Raw genomic sequence first — 6,045 nt, 5'->3', positions numbered from 1 at the left:
ATTCCTGCTATTTTTTTCTCCTACATCAGAGGGGATGGAAGCCTAGAAACTACATTTCCACACTTACATCAGCTTGGAATCTGATTACGATTTCAGATCTGCTACAGACATACCACTTTTTTTTCCTTTTTTGCCTGTCAATAACCTAAAAGCATGCTGAAAGCTCCCATTAAAGATGAAGAATTTGTACATTTCTACCTGTAATTCCATCAGTTTTTCCTTTATCATTAGAGCTATGTCGTTAGTGCATACATGTTTAGAACTATTCTATCTTCTTGGTGAATGTTTGTAATTATCTAGGATCCTGTTCCATCTCTAATGGTGCTTTTTGTCCTAAAGTCCCTTTGGTAGGATATAATTATGACCTCACCAGCTGTTTGTTTGTTGTTTGCTTTTTCCATCCCTCTACTTTCAGCTTGTCTGTGTCTTTATTCTTTAGAAGTGTATGTTTTAAGAAACATATAGCTAAGTTAGCTTCTCTTCTTTCTCTAAAAGTGTTTTAAGTATAGATCATTCTATAGCACGTATTGAGAAAAATCTTTATTATGGTCACATTCTGAACAACAATCTGCCTGGATATAGAATTCTAATTTGAAAATTCTTTCTCTTCAATATTTTAGAAATACTGCTTGATTGTTTTTATATCCAGTGTTGCCATTGAGAGATCTGACGTCAACCTTACTTCTTTGGAGGTGATATGCTCTTACTCTCTGGAAGCTTTTAGAATTTTTTCTTTGTCTTTGAAATTTTTAAATTTTATTATAACATGTCTAGAGGTAAGTTTTTCCTTCTCTCTCCTGTTTAATACTCTGTAAACCCTTTGAGTTTGAGGTTGTTCACCTTTCTAACATGGCATGAAACTTATCTTCATTATTCTTCAAATATTTCCTCTTCTGCATATTTAATTTTCTCTCTTCTATGATTCCTGTTATCTGGATCCTGGCATTTTTACTTCTACTGCCAACCCTCTTAATTTTTATTCTAAATTTCCTGCGTATTTATTCTTCATAGTTTCCTTCTGGGAGACTTTCTTAATTTGATCTTCTAACTTACTAATTTTTTTTAATCAACTGTGCCCATCCTACTATTTAACCTATCTATTGTGTTCTTTATTTAAACTATTCTATTGTTTCCATTTAATATTTCTTCTTGATTGTGTTTTTGTTTTTTATTTTACAATTCCTTACTCTTACTTCATATTACTACTATTTTATCTTCTTAAGTATATTGGTCAATTTTATTTTAAATTATCGGCCCACTTATTTTAATACTTCAGAAGATATATACTGTTTCATTTGATATTTCTTTTGAGGTAGTTGTTCTCTTTAGGTGTCTAGTTATTTTGGCCTGTGAGCTCATATTCCCCACAGAATTCTAACTAGTCCATCTGATAGTGAGTTTGGAAGAAAGACTGAAGATCAGACCCTAGTCCGTGTCAGCCCTATGAGCACAAAAAGAAGGAAGGGAATGATCCCTAGGGATGAGTACCAGAACCACAGATAATCACACCTGTTTGCTGTCACCCCACCAGGCAACTTCTCAAGTCAAGCTTCACCTTCCAACAACCATGGAGAAGCAGCACTGGGTGGAGGTGGTCTCCCTGGATTGTGACTCACCAGCTCTGTCACCCTCCTGAGGATTAGGAGGACCCATCTTCCCCTGATATTTTTGGTATTCCTTTTGCCATGTTTTATCTTGGGTTAAAGGTAATAATTATCCTCTTACTTAAGTTGGCAAACACAGTAAAGAACTGTCACACACACACACACACACACACACACACACACACACACACACACACACCATGGTCTCAGAGGACCTAATTTACCGCAGGCTGCCAAAAGGTAATGGGAGAAGGGCAGGAAAGAGACAGGTGAGGCCTGGAACAGAGCAGGCAAAGATGCACATATCGGGACCGCCCCCAGCATCTCCCTCTCTGCTGGGGCCCTTCTGCGTAGGAAAGGTCCATCGGGTGGGCTCCTATAGACCCTACCAAGCCTTGCTCAGGTGCAATCTCTTGGTGACCACTGACCCTCCTGGTACCAGGCTTGTATTTTATACCCACAGTTATTCTCCCATGTATCATCCTGTGTCATTGCTCCTATGTCTGTCTCCCCTTATCAGACACTCAAAATTGCCTCTAGTCACTAAGAAGAGGAGAGCAGTGACAGCCTGAGGTGGGGACTGCCAATTCACTACATCAGGCTGAGTGTATCTTCGGTACTCAGGATGTACTTCAGGAACGCATTTAGGACTTGCCCCCTTGGCTCTGGACTCAAAGTCCTAAGGAGGCCCTCGTCCCGCCCCCTCCCACCCCCTCCGTAGGTATAGGGTTAGAGAGAGTGGACCTGTGCCCTGGGCGCAGACAGGTAAACCAGAGAAATGAGACACACGATCAGCTAGCTCCTCGGGCCTGGACTCTGTTGGAGACATCTTCCCCATCCCAACCTTACCCCGGACCTTGGGCGGGGAGGGGCAGAGTGGGGAACTGAGAGACCGCGCATCCTTCTCCCAGTGCGCATGCGCAGCGAAGACGGCGCGGAGCCAAGCTGCCTGTTCGCGGTATGGTCGCGATCAGTAGGAGGCAGCACGAGGCCGCTTCGGTGGAGGTGGCCCACAAGCTAGCGGCGTCGCTGCTGGAACTAGGGCTCGCACCGGACTGGAGGCGGCCGGAGGAGGAAAGAAAGGGAGCCCATCCTTGGGGTGAAATTAGCGGGAAGGCTGAGACGTGGCACTTAGTACGGACGCCTGGCACACGTCCTGCGGATCCTGACACCAGGAGAGGATACCACTCGCTTGTTCTACCGTCAGGACTGTATGGCAAGGGGTCGTGGATTGTGCTGGTCGAGGAAAAAGGCTTTGCCCGGAGACAAAGAATGTCAGTCTCACCGTTTGCTTTTTGACTTTGGGCAAGTTATCGTACGTACCTGTCTGAGCCTTGGCTTCCCCATCTATTAAATGAGAGTAGTAGAGTCCACCTCATTGAGTCATTATGGAGTTCATAAACACACAACAAATAAGTACTTAATTATTAGTGTTAACCTTTATCGGCACTTTTCTTATTGCATCATAATTGTCTGTCCGTGCATCTTTCTCCTGTTCCCCTCACACACACACACCTTGGCCACCCTAACCCACCGCAGGAGTTGCCCTGTGTTGATAAAGAAAGTCAGTCATTTTGACATTGCCAGTGCCCAGCACCAGCCCTTACAAAAAGAACTGTTCAGGGAGCCCATGAGAAGCATGGAGCTAAGCTGCGATGAGATTGTGGGGGTTCCAAACAGAGCCCTACAGGGTCTCTGTTCACACCTCAATCCAAATCAGCCACTCAGATTCACAGACTCTAGCCCCATAAAGCCTAAGGGCTTGCTTCCATCTAGGTAGCCTGACCTGGGGAAAAAAAAAAAGTGTTTCAGAACATTTTAAGTAAGAGGAGAAAGAAAGTTGGAGAAAAATATGAAGTCAGATCCATTTAGGTTTTAAGAAAACATAGTACTAACATGTAGCAGAATGCTGAGAAATGAACCAAAAGGCCAATAAGCACTTAGCTCTTGGGGAGATAGTAAAGATCGCTGGTAATCAGAGTTATAAGAAGTAAAACAACGAAATATTCCTTGATGCCTAGTAACTGGCCAAAACTAGAAAGTGGGAATTACCAAGTTAGGGGCAGAGGGGATGTGCGGATACAGAAACTCATGTGCACTGCTGGTGAGTGTGGACTAGAGCAGACATTCTGAATAGCAAGCTGGCAGTATTTAGGCAAGTTAGACATTTTCATACCATGTGACCCAGAAATCCCACTCCTGGGTATAGCTCCCAAAGATATTTCCCATAGGTGCTTAAGGAAAGCTGTACAAGAATATTCGCTGTAGCATTATTCGGGGTGGCGGGGGAGTTGAAGATACCTGGATGTCTTTCTCTGGAAAAGAAGACAGATAAAACGAGTTAGTCACACACCGTGGAGTGATATAAGCAGTGTGAAGCAACAGATTAAGTGTGCACAGAGCGATAGTGATAGATGTTTAAAAACATAATGTTGCTCTTCCTGAAAATTCCACCCAAAAGCCATTAGGTAAGCATCCGCATGAGGGAAAGTGTGTGCCACGGTGATCAGGGAAGGTGTGTGCCACGGTGATCCGTGATCCTGTGTGGGTATTGGAATCCAAGCAGGTGACTCAGTGGCTCAACACCGGGTGTCACAGCCCCAAAAGAGTGAGAAGAGCCTCTGCGTTTGAGCCAGGGAGTAGAGGAGGCGAGGCAGCAGCAGGAAACCCTTTACACAAGGGGAACTGATCAAAATAAACAGACTGAAGGTAATAGGAACCAGGTTTCCCACTGTCAGAGAAGAGAGTTACAAATACAGAAAAGAAAAAAACCAAGAGCCCTGTGGTGTTGAATTAGAATTGGAGCTATTGGTGTGAATTTATAGGTCTCAATAATTATAGATGTAAATGTGTTACAAGCACATACATATATTCCCTGGCTCTGTCCACTGAGAGGATTTTGAAGCTATGACCTCAATAGCAATAGCCATAGCTAGCATCCAGATCTTGACTTTTAAATAACATTATCCACTAAAAATAAAACTATAACTCTTTACAAAAAATGGCTGATTTAAGGGGTAGAGCATGAAAAAGTATAAGGTAAAATTGAAGCATCTGGTACCAGAAAGTAAGAAAATGCTTAAAGAATAAGGACATGTCAAAAGGAAACAGGAGTTTCTGACAAGGGCAACAATACAATTCTATGGGAACAGTCTTTTCGACAAATGATATTGGAGGAACTGGATACCCACAAGCAAAACATTGAAGCTGGACCCTTTCCTCATACCATATACAAAAATTAACTCAATGAATCAAGATCTAAATGTAAGAGCTAAAATTATAAACCTCTTAGAAAAAAACATAGGCCTAAATCTTAACGACCTATGATTTAAAAATGTTTTCTTAGATATAATGCTAAAAGTATAAGCAACAACAATAAAAATATAGATAAAATGGACTTCACCAGAAGTAAACCCTTTGTGCTTCAAAGGACACTAGCAGAAAAGTGAAAAGACAACCCACAGAATAAGAGAAAATATTTGAAAATTATATATCTGATAAAAGACATATCTAGAATATACAAACAGCTCTTAGAGCTAAATAACATAAAGACAAATAATCCAACTTAAAAATAGGCAAAGGAGCTGAAGAGACACTTCTCAAAAATATACAATTGGCCAAAACCCATCGTGTAGCATGTATCAGCATGACTATGAAAAGATAGTCCACATCATTAATCATCAGAGAAACGCAAATCAAAACTATAATGAAATACCATCACACACCCAGTAGGATGGCTATAATCAAAAAGACAAACAATAAGTATTGGCAAGGATATGGAGAAATTGGAACCTTCATATACCAGTAGTGGGAACAAAATAGTGCAGCCACTTTGGAAAACAGTGTGGCAGTTCCTCAGAGAATTAAACATAGATTTAACTGTGTGACCCAACAATTTCACTTCTAGGTATATACCCAAGAGAAATGAAAACATATGCCCACAGAAAAGCTTTTACAAGAACATCCATAACAACATTATTCATAATAACTGAAAAGTGGAAACAACCCAAATGTCCATCAACTGATGAACGGATAAACAAAATGTGGCATGTCCTTATAATGAAATATTATTCAGCATTAAAAAGGAATGAAGTAATGATACATGCTACAACATGGATTAAACTTGAAAGCACTATGCTAACTGAAAGAAGTCAGTCACAAAAGACTACATATTTTACAATTCCATTTATATGAAATGTCCAGAAAAGGCAAAGCTAGATTAATAGTTGTGTAGGGCCTGAGGGTATGGGAAGATTGATAGTAGATAGTTGATCTGAGATTTCTTTTTGGAGTGATTAAAATGTTCTAAGATTCATTGTAGGAGTGGTTGCACAACTGTGAATATACTAAAAACCATTGAATTGCATACTTTAAGTAGGGGAATTGTATGGTATATGAATAATATCTCAATAAAGCTGTTACCAAAAAAAAAAAAAGTACA

This window comes from Pteropus alecto, unplaced genomic scaffold (assembly GCF_000325575.1).
Source record: "Pteropus alecto unplaced genomic scaffold, ASM32557v1 scaffold131, whole genome shotgun sequence".
Lineage (NCBI taxonomy): Eukaryota > Metazoa > Chordata > Mammalia > Chiroptera > Pteropodidae > Pteropus > Pteropus alecto.
Note: the sequence above shows the minus strand (reverse complement) of the source record.